Source organism: Lissotriton vulgaris, chromosome 3_1 (genome assembly GCF_964263255.1).
Source record: "Lissotriton vulgaris chromosome 3_1, aLisVul1.2, whole genome shotgun sequence".
Classification (NCBI taxonomy): domain Eukaryota; kingdom Metazoa; phylum Chordata; class Amphibia; order Caudata; family Salamandridae; genus Lissotriton; species Lissotriton vulgaris.
This window is the reverse complement of record NC_141689.1, coordinates 663,761,377-663,777,943: the sequence shown is the minus strand read 5'-3', so window position 1 is coordinate 663,777,943 and position 16,567 is coordinate 663,761,377.

Genomic DNA, 16,567 nt, shown 5'->3' with positions numbered 1-16,567 from the left:
AGAAGGCCATCATCGCACGAGACTATCGGCCGAGATCCGCCAGGACATGCGTATTTGGTTAGCATTCTTGGCGGATTTCAATGGTAGAATCGTCTGGAATAAACCAGCCGTGTCTTCTGAGGAGCTGGGGCTGTGGACAGATTCGGCGGGAAGCATAGGTTTTGGCGCCATTTTCGGCACAAAATGGTCAGCACAAAGATGGCCGACTTGGTGGCACGAGAAGGGTCTAACGAGTAATATTGCTTTCCTCGAGCTGTTTCCCATCTTGGTGGCCTTGAGAACATGGCCCGATGGGTTCAAAAATCACTCGGTCATATTTTGGTCGGACAATATGACTGTGGTCGAGTGCATCAATAGTCAGGCAGCACGTTGTAAACTGATCTTAAGACTACTTAAAGAAATTGTTTTACTATGTATGCAATTGAACGTGCTATTCAGAGCAAAACACGTGCCAGGGGTGATGAATCAGGCAGCTGATGCACTGTCTCGTTTTCAAATGCAGGCTTTTGCTGGTTTCCTTCCCTCAGCGGACCCGGAGCCGGCACCCTTTACCGAGGCTCTCTGGTCTCTCGGTGCCCCGAACTTCGTCACCTCGTGGGAGAGAGTCTAGCACCAAGGACGAGGAAGGCATATGAAGGGGCGTTTCGGGCCTATTTAGCCTTTTTGGGGAGTGATAGAGAGCGACTTTGGGGTCATGAGGAATGGGTGGTGAATTTCCTGATGTCCTTACGTAAGGCTGGGAAATCGGTGGCTACGGCCCAGAGGCATCGTGCCGCCATTTCCTTTGTTGCCAGAGCACACGCTATCCAAGACCCAACAGCGTCCTTCGTTGTACAGAAAGCGCTGCGTGGGTGGCAACGCCTGGAGGGTCGCAGAGTAGATGAAAGGCGCCCGATAGGTTTGGATAGATTGTCCCGGTTGTTGGCTACACTTCCTGCCACATGTTCATCTCAGTTTGAGGCAGTGCTGTTCCGAGCCGCGTTTACGTTAGCATTTCACGGAGCAATGCGGGTAAGCGAACTAGTGGCAAGGAACAAACTAGATGTGGCGGGGGGTTTGTGCCGGGAACACGTCCAGATCAGGGGAGAAACAATGACTATCTCCTTTGTAAGGTCGAAGACTGACCAGGATGGGATGGGTGACTGCGTCATCATACGCAGGATTCCTGGGTCCTCCATATGTCCGGTAAAGTGTTTAGAGGATTACCTAGCACGAAGGGTGGCATCATGGGAGGGGACTTTGTTAAGACACACGGACGCCACCCCACTGACGAAATTTCAGTTTCAGCGGGTGCTTGCGATGTCTGTTGCCGCTGCGGGCTTGAACCCGGGCGAATTTGGGACCCATTCCTTTCGGATAGGGGCTGCTACTGAAGCTACGGCCAGGGGTCTTAATGTTGAGCAAGTGAAACGAGTGGGGCGTTGGTCCTCCAATTGTTATAAAAGATATGTGCGGTTGCACATGTTGTGAAGCTGTAATTATGTACTCTGTACTCACGCTTCTTGTTTTTGTTTGGTTTCAGTTACGCAAGCCTACGAGGCGGGGCGGACTATGCAGTCGACCTTACACCGGGCCAGCGGTCTGACATCACCGGCTGTGAAAAAGGAGGTGTGGGTCGTGGGCCACTCATACGTGAGGCGTGCCGCAGACGTATTCAAAGCAGGTGACATGATTCACGTAGCTGGGGAATACGGGTACAGGATGTCCTTCTACGGAAGGGGCGGTCTCTGTATTGACCAGTTTCAAACATTTTTTGAGGGTTTGTTAGGGCGGACAAGGTCACCGCCGGCTATAGTTATAGTGCATATCGGGGGCAATGATTTGGTCACCATCGGTAGACGACTACTCCTGGAGGCACTGCTTTCCACTGTAAGTTGGTTGGCGAGGAGAGTTCCGGGGTGCACGATTGCTTGGTCCCATTTGATTCCACGAAAGGTGTGGCGGGGGGCTGTCTCTATACCTGCTTTGAATCACTCTGTTAGAAAGCTTAACAATAAAGTGAGTAGGTTGTTCCGTTCCAGGACATTGCATTCTATTTCTCATAGCTGTATTACTGATGACAGGATGTATTCGGGGGATGGTGTGCATTTGTCTTGGGAGGGGAATGAGTTGTTCTTAGGAGATTTATTAGCATGGTTGAAATCTTTGAAACATGACCTTTAGGTAGGAGTTTTTTGTGGGGGGTCCGGATAGCCGGTCAACTATCCGGCCTGTGGCGGTAAGGTCATGATCGGTGAGCACTAATTGGAAGATCCCTATGAGTGGGCGTCACCCAACACGGATGGGAGCGCTCGGGGGAGGTGGCCTTTGGCCCCTCAACGGGGAGGCGGTCCCTTCTAAGGATGGGTCGCCGGAAGAAGAGGAAAGGCGGTCAAGGCCCCTTCCTGTGTAGGAGGGGTTACAGCCCCCTCCTGGGGAATTTCCCGGGGCCGGTGACATCTGCGACGGCAGATGCGGTAAGTTGTGTGGGGTTGGGGGGAGGTCTACGATACCTTCTAGATACCTCACACGAGTTTTCGAACGACCTTTAACTGGCGTCGAGTTGATAAGTGCCCCCGTCAAGACAAGGGAGATTGTAGTAGTTGCACGTGAGTACGCCTCAGTGCTGTCGCCCCTCCCAAGTGGGGGGGGTATGTCTGGTTAGGGATCTTGACACCAGTTACGACCTTGCCGTTGGCCCTTAAACGTTAGGATGTACAATTTCAATATTTCAAGTAAATGTTTTTGTAGGATGTTAGATCGGCTAGGAGAACCTCTGTATTAGAGAATCTGTTAAGGTTAGCCAAACATCGCAGTGTGGTATGAAATTGTACATTAATGTTTAAATGTTCTAATTTTTTGTTTTAATAAATACGGCCGGGAGGGTCACTCCCTCCCACTTCCAAAAACTTCAAGAACCGTTTCCGGTTTCCCTCATTTGGGGATTGTGTTGAGAGGGGGTGGCGGGTATCTCAGCCATATGGAAAGGGGCGACCACTCGGTCCCCCCGAACGTATGGCAGAGTGCCTCGATCCCCCCGGGAAGACATTTTTGGGCGGGAGGCGCGTCTCGGCTGGTATGCCCGAAGCGGCGTAGCCGGGGCGCGCTTTTTCCCGCCCTTGAGTGGGCTGGCCTAGACACGGACGCCGCCGGCCACGCCCTCGGGGCAGGCAGGGGCGGGTTTACGCCCGCCCTGAAGATGGATAAAAAGAGACGCAAGACCAGAAGACATCCTCTTGTTCCTGTGCTCTGAAGCTGCACCTCCCCGCTGCACGTGAGCTCGAGACGGAACGAAGAGCCAATTTTGACCCACCCACCAGCCCCTGAGGACAGCTAGTTGTTTTAATAAAGTTGATCAGTTATTCTATTTTGTTTTTCAGGTTGTTTTTGGGTGTGATATTGATATTGAATGTGTAATAAAGATTGGTATAATGTTACGAGTTGGTGATGAAAGAATGTCGGATTTGAGGTCCATTTGGACACAGGTTTTCGGTCATAGTGGCCAATGTAGTTTCGTTTAGTTAGCACTTGTCGTATTTATTTCGGTCAGGCGGTAGGTGGTAAGGTCATGATCGGTGAGCACTAATTGGAAGATCCCTATGAGTGGGCGTCACCCAACACGGATGGGAGCGCTCGGGGGAGGTGGCCTTTGGCCCCTCAACGGGGAGGCGGTCCCTTCTAAGGATGGGTCGCCGGAAGAAGAGGAAAGGCGGTCAAGGCCCCTTCCTGTGTAGGAGGGGTTACAGCCCCCTCCTGGGGAATTTCCCGGGGCCGGTGACATCTGCAACGGCAGATGCTGTAAGTTGTGTGGGGTTGGGGGGAGGTCTACGATACCTTCTAGATACCTCACACGAGTTTTCGAACGACCTTTAACTGGCGTCGAGTTGATAAGTGCCCCCGTCAAGACAAGGGAAATTGTAGTAGTTGCACGTGAGTACGCCTCAGTGCTGTCGCCCCTCCCAAGTGGGGGGGGTATGTCTGGTTAGGGATCTTGACACCAGTTACGACCTTGCCGTTGGCCCTTAAACGTTAGGATGTACAATTTCAATATTTCAAGTAAATGTTTTTGTAGGATGTTAGATCGGCTAGGAGAACCTCTGTATTAGAGAATCTGTTAAGGTTAGCCAAACATCGCAGTGTGGTATGAAATTGTACATTAATGTTTAAATGTTCTAATTTTTTGTTTTAATAAATACGGCCGGGAGGGTCACTCCCTCCCACTTCCAAAAACTTCAAGAACCGTTTCCGGTTTCCCTCATTTGGGGATTGTGTTGAGAGGGGGTGGCGGGTATCTCAGCCATATAAAGTAAGGCTGGATTCAATGCTATCCATAGTGTTGATGCAAAGCTGAATTCATTGGTATCAAGTTGTGAACTCTACTGACCGCAGAATAGATAGAAGGCAGTTCTCAACACAGATACTGAAAACAAATTTAGATCCAAAGTTGAATTCAAGTTTTGAACCCTGCTGCCTGCGGTGTCGATGGAAACCACTAGTCAATACAGATATAAGTCTGCGGTGCTGTGGCGCTGAGTTCGCAAACGGCATGTATCAAGGAACTACGCAGTCATGGCGGCAACCACGTGGCAGGGTGCGGACCTTCGCAGTGGCGCAGTCTGTTCTCTTTGCAGAAGTTAACCACGCCCAAGGCATAGACTAATTATTTATAGTCTTACATTGATGTTGTTTACGTTGGACTAGCCCACTCCGCTTCTGTTTCAAAGGAAGGGGGTGAACACAGCTACATGACCGAAACATTCCCTAATGTCTGAGATAGTATGGTTGCGTCCACTATTCAGTACACTACACGTTTCAATGGTATATGTACACACTGAAAAGTTTTTGATTTCTATAGTGAATTGTGTATAGTATTTCACCGGTAGTCCTAGCATTGTGTACATTATTGTTCGAGTTCTTTCCCTTATACATACTTGGTTGCCACATCTCTGTAGATTGAGCTAGTGTACTGTTGAGGAGAGATATTATTTTGGAAAGGTCTGTAGTACTGTTTTGCGCTGTCTCTGAGGTAGTAGGAAGGAGAGGTCCATGGGGTGGTTGTAGTGGCAGTGGCACTGAGTAGTGATTTTGTTGGTTGTCAGAAGTGTATAATTACAATCGCTAACACATATTGGTCTTTAAAAATGGGTGTGAGTTCGATGTAATTCACATAGTACATGTTCGACGTTATTACAGTAGTTATATGTTGATGTAAATTTGTTAGTGGTAAGTGGGACTATTGCCTGATTTTTTACATAGCATTGCAGATTTGGTTTCTGGTTAAAAATATGGGGAAGTGGTCAACATAATAGGTAGGAATTGTCATTTAAAAAATCTTTGAAATTCACTGAAAAAGCATAGGTTTCAAGCAGGTTATTGTTATGAATTATCATTTAAAAAACCTTTGAAATTCACTGAAGAAACCATAGGTTACAGGCAGGTTATAGTTAGGAATTGGCATTTAAAAAGCCTTATAAATTCACTAAAAAAACAAAAGTTTTAGGAATGTTATAGTGAGCTGGACATTTCACTCATACAAAACCACTGAAATTCCGCTGTTATTAATAGTTGTACTAACTGTAACTCTCATGCCAGCAATCCACTGGTGATGATGTCACATATTACATCATTCATGACATGGTCAGTGACATCATTGATGGCATCACTGATTACATCTCAAATGACATCACTGATGACATCATGTAGTAAATGTGGTTTGGTTCCAAATTTAAATATGTATCATAAATGTAGCAATCTGCATTGAAGAATGAGTGGATGTATAAGTGTCTAGAAGGACGATTTAGTAGCAGGGTGATTGACTATTTACTTGACTAAATTATAGTGTCTCACTAAATATATTGGATAGTGACTAAACTGTGTGCATATCTGTATTACTTTCTCAGTTGTTGTGTAAACTGCTGCACCAGTAAATTCTCAAAAAACAAAAGTCTATCCAGGTCAGCTCCTATCCTGAAAATTTGGAGGTGATTTGTCAAGGGGAGCTGACAAAAAAGGGGATACCAAAACACATTTTGCGATGAGCTACAGCTCGAGCTGCTGAACGGAATAATCCCAAATTTGTCAAAAAGGTAGAGCTTGGTTCAGAAAGCGACCTTTTTTTTAAATGGTGTAAATCCATTTGGTAGTTTTTGAGAAATTCAAAAAATAAAAGTCAAAAAATCAATTTCCCATGGGAAAATGTGTGCAAGGCTACAGCTGAAACTACTGAACGGAATTACCCAAAGTTTGGCACAAAGGTAGTGCGTGGGTGGGAAAGCAACCTTTTTTTTAAATGGTCTAAATCCGTTCAGTAGTTGCTGAGAAATTAGAAACATAAAAATTTCGATATCTGGGCGGAGCTTAAGTCCCGTGCACGAGCTTCCCTGAGATTGGTTGTCATCACTCCAAACCAGGAAGCGTCGGCAGCTATCTTGTGGCTCGGTAGAAGCGAGTCACCAGAAAACAGAGCAACAAAGGTATAAAACAAGAGAAGGGGGAAGGGTATAAACACCCTGACCCCCTAGGCATGCTTAGGGGGTCTCGGAAGGACCCCCACGGCCAAATAAAGCATTTAGAAAAAAGATTTTGGGAGCAATTTGCACTGGGGTTGCGAATTCCCGTGTTTTATTTTAATGAGGCCCCTATGTTGGCTAGGTCCCGGGGCATTTCTTAAAAAATTATATTTTAACAAGGCCTCTGGGTGGGCTAGGTCCCGGGGGCATTTCTTAAAAAATAATAGCAGGGTCCGCTGGGAACCCTGCAGCCCTGGGGCTTTTCTCAGGTTGGGGGGGATTCAGTAGGCTGTAGAAATTATATCGGGAAAACAACAATGCACCCTATTGCGTTCTTCCTTTACTATAATGCGCAATATTGTTTACTTATAATGCAGTGTTCACTTTGTTATAGGAAATGTAATAAGATGTGGGAGGGTGTGTTCTGTATCTGTGGGTAGAACAAAACTAACGTTTAATTGGCTGGGAGTTGCAACAGCAAGCTTAATTTCATTGGCTGCGAACCATTGAATTTAAATGTGTTTCTAGCCATTCACTTCCCCTTCGCAGAGTAGCAAGGACCTCTGATTGGCTCACATGTTCTAAGGAGGACCTTCCAGAGCTTAATGTTCATTGGTTGCGAACCATTGAAAGTAGAAGTGTTGCTAGCTATTGCTTTCTCCTCCGCGGAGTAGGAGGGACATCAGATTGGCTGATGTGTTCTATGGAGGAGCTTCCAGAGGTTAAGGTTGATTGGTTGCAAACTATTGAAAGTAGAAGTATTGCCAGCCATTCTTTTTCCCTCCACAGAGTAGGAGGGACATCTAATTAGCTGACGTGTTCCAAGGAGTACTTTCCCAATCCTAATGTTGATTGGCTGTAAACTATTGAAAGTAGAGGTGTTGTCAGTAATTACTTCCCCCTCAGCTGAGTATTAGGGACATATCATTGGGTAACATGTACCAAGTAGGACCTTGCTAAGCTTATTGTTCATTGGCTGTGAAGCATTAAAAGTAAAATTGTTGACAGCCATTCCCTCCCCTTCTGCAGAATATCATGAACATTTTATTGACTAAAGTGTTCCAGGAACAAGTTTGCTCATTATTGGGGGGGAATGGTTCACTGTTGTCAGCCATTTTGTGATGCACTTCAAAGGAGTACGGGGAAACAAAGTAGTAGAAGGAAGTGTAGGAACACTGTTAACTCTGTACAGTGGTCACAAGGTGGTGGATAGGGACTCTGAAGGTAATTTTTTTATTTATTTTAAGGGCAATTTATATCATTTGCGTGGGGCCTACAAATCATGTCGGGAAAATAACAGTGTGTTGCGGTCATCTTTTTGTTAAGTCAGTGGGTGGGAAACTTCACAGGAGTAGTATTTACTTATAATGTGGTGGTTAATTTTCTGACGGGGATTGCTACATCTTTGGAGCTAATATTATAATATGGAGGAGGGAGTTGAAAAAGAAAGCGCAATGTTGCGGTCTTCATTTAAATAAGGTTGTGAGTAACCTACTTCTCAGGAGTAATGGTTACTTAAAATGTACAGTTATAGTGCGGTACTTAGTTCTGTCGCAGGTAGTGCATTACCAAACTTACCAAGATTGGTATAATTGAAGCCATGTACTTCTCTATATCTGACTCTGCGGCAGTTATATTGGCTGGCACATTAGTTTATAACCCCCCTTCCGCCACCTCCCCTTCTCTCATTGCCCTCACCCACCAACTGGCTGATCTATCCCTCAAACACCAACATTTTCTAGTCCTAGGTGACTTTAACCTCCACGTTGACAACCCTCTCTGCGTGAAGGCGAACAATCTGTTGGAAACTATGGATAGTCTGAACCTCAAACAATTAGTCACCGGTCCCACTCATGTGGCTGGTCACACCCTGGACCTCATTTTCGCCAATTTTTTGACTATAACTGTCTTCCCCCCCCCTCCCCCTTACTTGGTCCGATCACTATCTTATCCCCTTCTCTCTTGCCCTCGGCCGGAAAACTGCCCCCCTGGCCCCAAGGAAGGAGTTGGGAAGAAAGTGGCACAAGGTCACATGTGCCACCTTGGACCCGGTATTTCACTTCCAGACGGATCACCTCTCCTCTGATATTGATGGAAATGTTTCCAGGCTAAATGCTGCCCTTGTCAATGCCATTGACTCCATTGCCCCCCAGAAAGTCATTGCCTCCACTAGATCTCGGCCCTCCGCCCCCTGGTTCTTCACCTCCCTCCATGAGGAAAAAAGCAGATGCAAAGCACTCGAACGTAAGTGGAGACTAAACTATGACCCTGAAGCTAAACTTACCTACAAATCTGCCTTGAAAAAATTCCTCAAACAAAAAAAAATCGCTATGAAAGACCATTTTTCTTTTCAAATTGCCAATGCCAAAAACTCGTCTAAAACCCTCTTCACCATCGTCAAAGACTTCATTAATCCTCCGGCTAGGGCCACTCAGAACTCTGCGAGTCAGGCCCTATGCGAGGGACTCTCAGATTACTTCCTTGAAAAAATAAATAAACTCTGTGTCTCATTCCCTAAAGGGCTAGTCTCCCTGCCTCCCCCCACTAGTCCCCCAGCTTCCCCGTCCTTCCTCTCCTTCAATAAACTCAACCGGGACGATGCTATTAGGTTACTTACCCATGGCAAATCCGGCGCTCCTTCTGACCCTGTCCCTGCGAAACTTATGGGAGAGCTGGCGCCCTCGCTAGCCTGCTCCTTCCTCTCCATCTGGAACGCCTCCCTTCACCATGGCTTTTTCCCTACCACTTGGAAGGAGGCCTTGGTGATTCCTATCCTAAAAAAGGCTGATGCTGATCCCACTGTTTTCGCCAACTACCACCCCATTTCCCTTCTCCCCAAGCCCGCAAAGGTTCTGGAAAAAGCTGTGCAGTTGCAACTCACGGAGTATTTGGAAAACCACTCCCTACTGCACGACTCACAATCCGGATTTAGGGCGGGATTCAGCACTGAGACGGCATTGCTGGAAGTATCGGAAACTATTCGGGAATGCGTGGACAAGGGCGAGGAGGCCATGCTGGTCCTCCTCGACCTGTCCGCTGCATTCGATACGGTCTCCCATCCCATCCTCCTTGACCGACTCAAACAGATAGGCATTGGCGGCACTGCCTTTAGATGGATCGAGTCCTTCCTCTCAGGAAGAAGTCAGAGGGTATTACTGCGGCCTTTTAAATCGGAGGAAAAACCCCTGTCATGCGGTGTGCCACAGGGCTCCGCCCTCAGCCCCCTGTTTTTTAACGTCTATCTTGCCCCACTGGCCGACGTTGTGGAGTCCTACGGAGTCAGGGTGGTCTCCTATGCTGACGATACTCAGCTGGTGTTTTCCTTCAGAGACCACTCGGACTCCGCATTCACCAACTTCCGCCAGTGCCTCAACAACATCAGTGTCTGGATGACTGATAACCACCTTAGACTCAATGCAGACAAGACAGAGGTGCTGTTTTTCAACCAGAAAGATCCCATCCCCTCCTCTTGGTGGTGGCCCACGGCACTTGATCCCGCTCCCTCTCCCGTTCACTCTGCTCGTAACCTGGGTTTTCAGTTTGACGACTCCCTCTCATGCAAAACTCAGGTCAACAAAGTGACCTCTGCCTGCTTCCTGAAGTTGCGCATGATCAAAAAAATACTCCCCCATCTCCCTCTGGATTCCCGCCGTACAGTTACCCATGCCCTCATCACGTCCCACCTGGACTATGCTAACAGCCTTTATGCTGGTGCCCCCCAATATCTGTTAGACCAGCTTCAGATTGTCCAGAATGTGTCGGCCAGATTGATTGGCAATATTCCCTACCGCCAATCAGTATCCGCTTATCGTAAGGAACTTCACTGGCTACCAGTGGCCAGCCGTATCCAGTTCAAGATCCTTACCCTCACCTACCGAGCCATCAACGACCTCGGACCCAACTACCTGAAAAAACGTGTCTCAATATCCCGTTCCATCAGATCCTTGAGATCCAATGACCTCCGCCTCCTGATCTCTCCCCGTTTTAGACTCTCTAGAATGGGTGGCAGAGGGTTCAGTGTCATTGCGGCAAAACTGTGGAACGCTCTGCCAATCGATCTTAGATTCTGCCCCTCCGAATCCATCTTCCGGGCCAAACTCAAAACTTGGCTCTTCTCTGGACTCTGATTTTACTCTGCTGTTCTCCCTCCATGCTCCTTCTTCTCCCCTGGAGGTTCAGGTTCCAGCGCCGGGACACCCCTTCGGGGGTAGCTGTGCGCTCTATAAACTACATAAATAAATAAATAAATAAAATAAATAGTGCTATTTCCTTGCAGCAAAATAGTAGGTGTGGTTGTGCTGCATAAAATTATTTCTAGGTTTGAAACAGTTTTAACTACGCAGTTACAAATATACTTTCTTAAGAAAGTGTAGCTGTACATATCATAGGGGTGACAAATAAAAACACAATTCATAAAATATCCCTTAAGCGTGACCACACTTTCTTTTTTTTGTGACCTATAGTTTGTAAAAGTGTTGCCCCCATATTCTTGATAATATAAGAGGGCATCAGTTACTTTTAGATGAAGTAGAAAAGAAGTACTACAAGAAACCCTCCTTTACTACATCATCTCGGGTCAGAAGCACAATAACAAGTAAAAAAACATTAAAAATAAATGATGTCATTTTACCTAGAAACTAGCAGCCCGCCCCAGCGTTGCCTGGGGCAGAAGGGGGCTGGGGGCTGCATTTTTACCCCGGGGCAGAAGGTGGCTGGGGCAGCATGTTCTCCGACTTCCCAAACCCAGCCCCCCTCCCCCCCCGCCGCCGCCGGCCGCCTCCCGCCTCCCGCCCGGACTCGAATTTTGGTATTTGTATGTTGCTTCCTTTGTGATATGTGCAGTGAGTGCCTTGATAGGCTTTAGAACCGGAATAGCTGCCCTGTGTTTTAGACGGACCGCAGACTGCCAGGCCGAGGATCTTTTTTTCCAGGAATATCTCCGTTTAAGACGAATGGTAAAATACTGAGTAGCCGCCCCCTCCAGCCTCCCGCCTCCCGCCTCCCGCCCGGACACCATAAACATTAAAGCCCGCGCTGGGCACCCGCCGACTCCCGCCTCCCGCCTCCCACCCGGACACCATAAACATTAAAGCCCGCGCTGGGTACCCGCCGACTCCCTCCTTCGCCCCCCGCCCCCCGCAACGTACCTCTCACTGCCACTGCTCCTCTGGTTATCCCAGCTCCTACCGGCGCTGTTGTCCTCCGCTCTTCCTGGTTCTGGCGCAGCTCCTCCCCTCACGTTGCTCATGTCGTCGCCTCTCCTCCCCTCACGCAGACTTCGCGGCCGGCGCTAGTTGCAAGGGACTACTTTTTTAAATTTATTAATATTTTTAAAAACGTTTTATTTTTATTTTTATGTAGCCTATGTCCTTCTGCTTGCCCTGAGGTTTTCTAAGATGTCTTGGGTGTGTGGATTGGCGCTGTAGTTCCCGAGTTTACCTTGCCTAAAGGTGCAAGTTCTCTCTTTATAATAGTAGTATAGATGTACGCTTCATCAAAACATTAAATAAAGCACTTTGTATACAGTTTTTTTTAAAGACTACTATTTTATAAAATATTAGCAGTATTACAAACTGTGAGGTAGTACGTTATCAACAGAAATAACTGTAGCAAATGTATGTCGCCGTGATAGATCTCCAACTCCTCTAAAGTACTATAAGTTCACAGTAATAAAATATATACAGTGACTTTATAGTATTGCACAGGAGAAGACAAATAAGGAGGACAACAAAAAACCCAACATTTTTACAGTCTTTATTCTGTAGAAGTCAAGAAAGTTTTGTCGTAGTGCTTAGAGTTCGCTCACTGCTCTGGTAACAGATCATGTACTCTATCAACAATATATAGAAAAGTAGTAATATCTACAATACTATTCCCATATACTGTATAGGGCGAACAAGAATAGGAACCACAACAAAGAAAAAGAGAAATACAAAAATAATAATTAAGAAATGTAGGAATTATCAAAGGGATTTAGTAAAAAAAGTATCCATGTAAATATTCTGTTTTAAAACGGCAATTTCAAAAATAGTCTCACTGTAAAAATCTGATCAAGTAAGTTATAGAGTTCAGTAAGCTGTATTTGAGATGGTTTACTCCTGGCTGCAACAAATCTCCAATTCCTCTTATATGAAAATATGATACTCTATTACAATATGGAGAGTTTCAGTGATCCCAATAATCAACTGGGAGGGAGGAGGGATTACTGTCCATTCAGTTACCCGTTTCAATAATCTAGTTATCACATGGAAGAATGGACACTTGTAGCGTTCATAACCATTGGTTAAGCTGGATCACCCTCATAAACGCTATGTTACTGGATTGCGGTGTATATCTTTTCTCCACCCCACATAAACGTTGTGGCATTATCATCGGATGTCCAATGTCGTGCTATATGCCGGCCTCATCCAGAGGCAACCTCTGGTTAAGTTTGCAGCTTAACCAATGGTTATGAACACTACAAGTGTCCATTCTTCCATGTGATAACTAGATTATTGAAACGGGGAACTGAATGGACAGTAATCCCTCCTCCCTCCCAGTTGATTATTGAGTTTAAGCAGTGCACAGCTGTGGGAGATTCAGATACCTTTGTGAAACTGTATTCAGTAATAAAGGAATCCAAAGGAGTGGAGAAGTGTGGCTCACTGGTTAGAGCAGGCAGACCCTGAAGCAGAGGTCAGACCCGGGACCAGGGTTCGATTCCCGACGCGGCAGGGTCTTGAGCTCAAATGTCCACGGACTTGGTAATTCTCGCTTCGGTGCCTGACCTAATCATGGGTTCACACTCTGCAACTCTGGGCATTAAGCTTGCTTAATCTCCACAACGGCCCCCCTCGCGGCGGGATGCCTGGCTTTCACCTTAGGGATGCCCCGTAGGGGCAATCTCACAGGGAAAAGCCAGGACGGGTTCCCAAGGCAAGCGCGGAGATACCCCTTCGGGGTTCGATTCAGGCGCTATATAAGAAACATAATAATAATAATAATAAAAAATAATAATAAAAGGATTTGGAACTTTGGAGAACAGCGTTGGGATCAGCTACACTGAGAGTGACATTGACGAGATCCTGGCAGCACAACCATTACTACAGAACTCTGATTTAACACAAGCCCTCGCCCAAACAGATGATTGGGACACATTATCGGAGAAGAAAATGACCTGAGATCCAAAACAGCTCCAAGAGGCCTATGGGTTAGCAACGCACCAAGAATCTTTCTGCATGATTTAGCATTTCGCCGTGATTGGTCCTCCATTTCATGAAAATGTACGTTGCACTATTTAGTCCTTATTGTCAAAACAGCCAAGAGACTTTCAGAAGCCCTGCTGGTGCAGATACAAGCTTGCGAGAGCAAATTGAAGAAGGGCATCAATCCATTAGTATACAAGAAGAAACTTGAAGAAATAACAAAAGAAATGGATGAACCACAAGAGTTTATCATGCAGAGTAAATTACAAAAGCTAGGGAAAGACCTCAAAAAGTTCAGTCAAGAAAGAATGCATCCGTACTCTAAAGAAGAGTACTCAATCCCAGATCCTGGCTCAGACAATGAGTCTACAGGATGGAACTCCTCGAATGCTTCAGGTGGGAGTTCGGACGACTCAACTCCGAGAAGAGGTCGCAACAACTTTCGCCACCAACGCCACAGAAGAGGCAACAGGTGGCAGAGGCCATACTATCTGGGTAACAGCATACCATATTTCCAACCATTTATACCACAATATGGCGGGTGGATGAACCCTTACAAGCAAGGGATGCAGCAATTACCACAAATGGGAAACCAGCAGATGTCCGGCCCAACAAACATGCACCAACAAGAGCAGCCTTTTTTAGTAAGAGACCAAAACCAATCGCGCGGTCGCAAAAAGAACCTGAGCTGGCAAGACCAGCAGCACAACATGCTAACACGGAGGATGTCATCGGCCCAGCCCAGTACCAGCAAGAGCAATCGCTGATAGTAAACCTATCAGACCTGGTACTATCTGAAGATCAGACTAGGATCCTTATTAAAGGCCTGGGATTCGTCCCTACCCCACCACTTGATACATTCAAGCTGAAATGTGAATTATCTGAGTTCTGTAGTACACTCAAGCTGAAAGCCTTCTTTACAGGCATAGCACCGCAACAAAATGAAGGAGACACCTCCCTAAGAAATAAGTCTACATTCAATCCCCAAACTGGTTCTGTTCCCATTGAGATACAGACTTTTGAACAGGCATTTCTGAAGGGCGTTGATAATATTGAAAAGAATAAAAGGCAGCCTTTTCCAAATTTGAGCAAATAAGAACGCTTGGCACTAGAGGAGCTACAACATTATGACGACATAATAATCAAACCTGCAGACAAGGGGGGGGCATAGTAATCCTAGGGAAGGAAGGATACACCCAACAGTGCCTCACCCTCTTGTCTGACACAAAACTTTACAGGAAGATTGATGTTGATCCAACGGAAAGATTACAGAACACAATTGCTATCATGATTTATGAGGCGGAGATGAACATGTGGATTTCCAAGATGGAAGCAGACTATCTCACAATAAAGGAACCAAGAACACCGTTCTTTTACTCGCTTCCAAAATCCCACAAGAATAAGTCCCCTCCACCGGGACGCCCGATAGTCTCGGGTATCGGCTCTGTCCTCGAACCCCTTTCCAAATTTGCAGATGAATATCTAAAGCCCCTAGTCCAAAAGACCCTCACTTATTTAAAAGATACCCACGACTTTTTGATTCAAATTTCTGGAAAAAGATTTGACCCTGACACCATGCTCTTGGTAGGGCTTGATGTCCTTTTTGGAGAACCGCTCTCAAGCAGTACGGCTTGGAGACCTAGATGGTTCAAAACAGTCCATTACATGCAGAGTTCCACAGGGCTCCTCCCTGTCACCCTACCTGTTCAATCCCTACATCCTCCCATTGATTCAGGCCCATAGAGATGAGCATGGATTTAAGGCTCTCCAACTACATGCAATTCTGATGTGACTCACCTGTAAACAAGGCTGCATGTGACAGGTTAAATGCTCCCGGAAAGGAGTACTACCAGTTTGTTTGGAAATAAATGCCGGTGTTCTGCAGATTTGGGTTTTGAAATCCTTCTTCTGTGTTTCAGTGACTGACGAGCTCTCTATGCCCGCTAAACAAAGCCGCCCTGCAGGGATTGGGGCTCCTGGCAAAATCGGAGACTTGTGTGAGGGATGTATATATATATATATATGGTCAAATATGAATTAAACCGCTATGGCCTCCCCCTATTTTTCACATGTATTGTTTACCCTTGGCCAGAATATGATGTTAATGACGGGCGTGTGAAAAGAGGTTATACCTCTTTTTTGATTTCTAGTTTTTAACACTTGGCACTTGCGCTAATTTTTATTAGCACATCAGCCTCTCTTCTAACAGCTCAATGAGTATCCGATGTTTTTATGAAGAAAAAACAGCAATGGACCGCACACCGCTAGCCCCTCATCCGTGTCGCCCCTAAGCACTCTGGTAGGTGAAGTGCCTGAAGTTCGAAGAATTACTGAAAGTTCGTAAGTGGTTCACCTATGTAGGTGCAAGTGGTTACTTGTTGTTCCCCCGATCTCTAGACCCGGGACATGGCCCGGGTTTCGGGATATCTTCCCTCATCAGTTAGAGAAAGTCAATAGGGGTGGAAGAGAAGGCCGCCTCGTAACCGTCACGGGCCTTGTTGCCCAGCACGCAGGTGCGTCGTCCAGAAGCTAGTCAGCTTCGGAGGCTCATGGGGGCCCTTATATAGAAAAAACAGAAATGGACCGCACACCACTAGCCCCTCCTCCGGGTTGCTCCTAAGCACTCTGGTATGTGAAGTGCCTGAAGTTCGAAGAATTACTGAAAGTTCGTAAGTGGTTCAACTACGTAGGTGCAAGTAGATACTTGTTGTTCCCCCGATCTCTAGACCAGGGACATTGCCCGGGTTTCGGGATATCTTCCCTCATCAGTAGTGAAAGTCAATAGGGGTGGAAGAGAAGGCCGCCTTGTAACCGTCACGGGCCTTGTTGCCCAGCACGCAGTGCGTCGTCCAGAAGCTCGTCAGCTTGGGAAGCTCATGGGAGCCCTTATGTAGA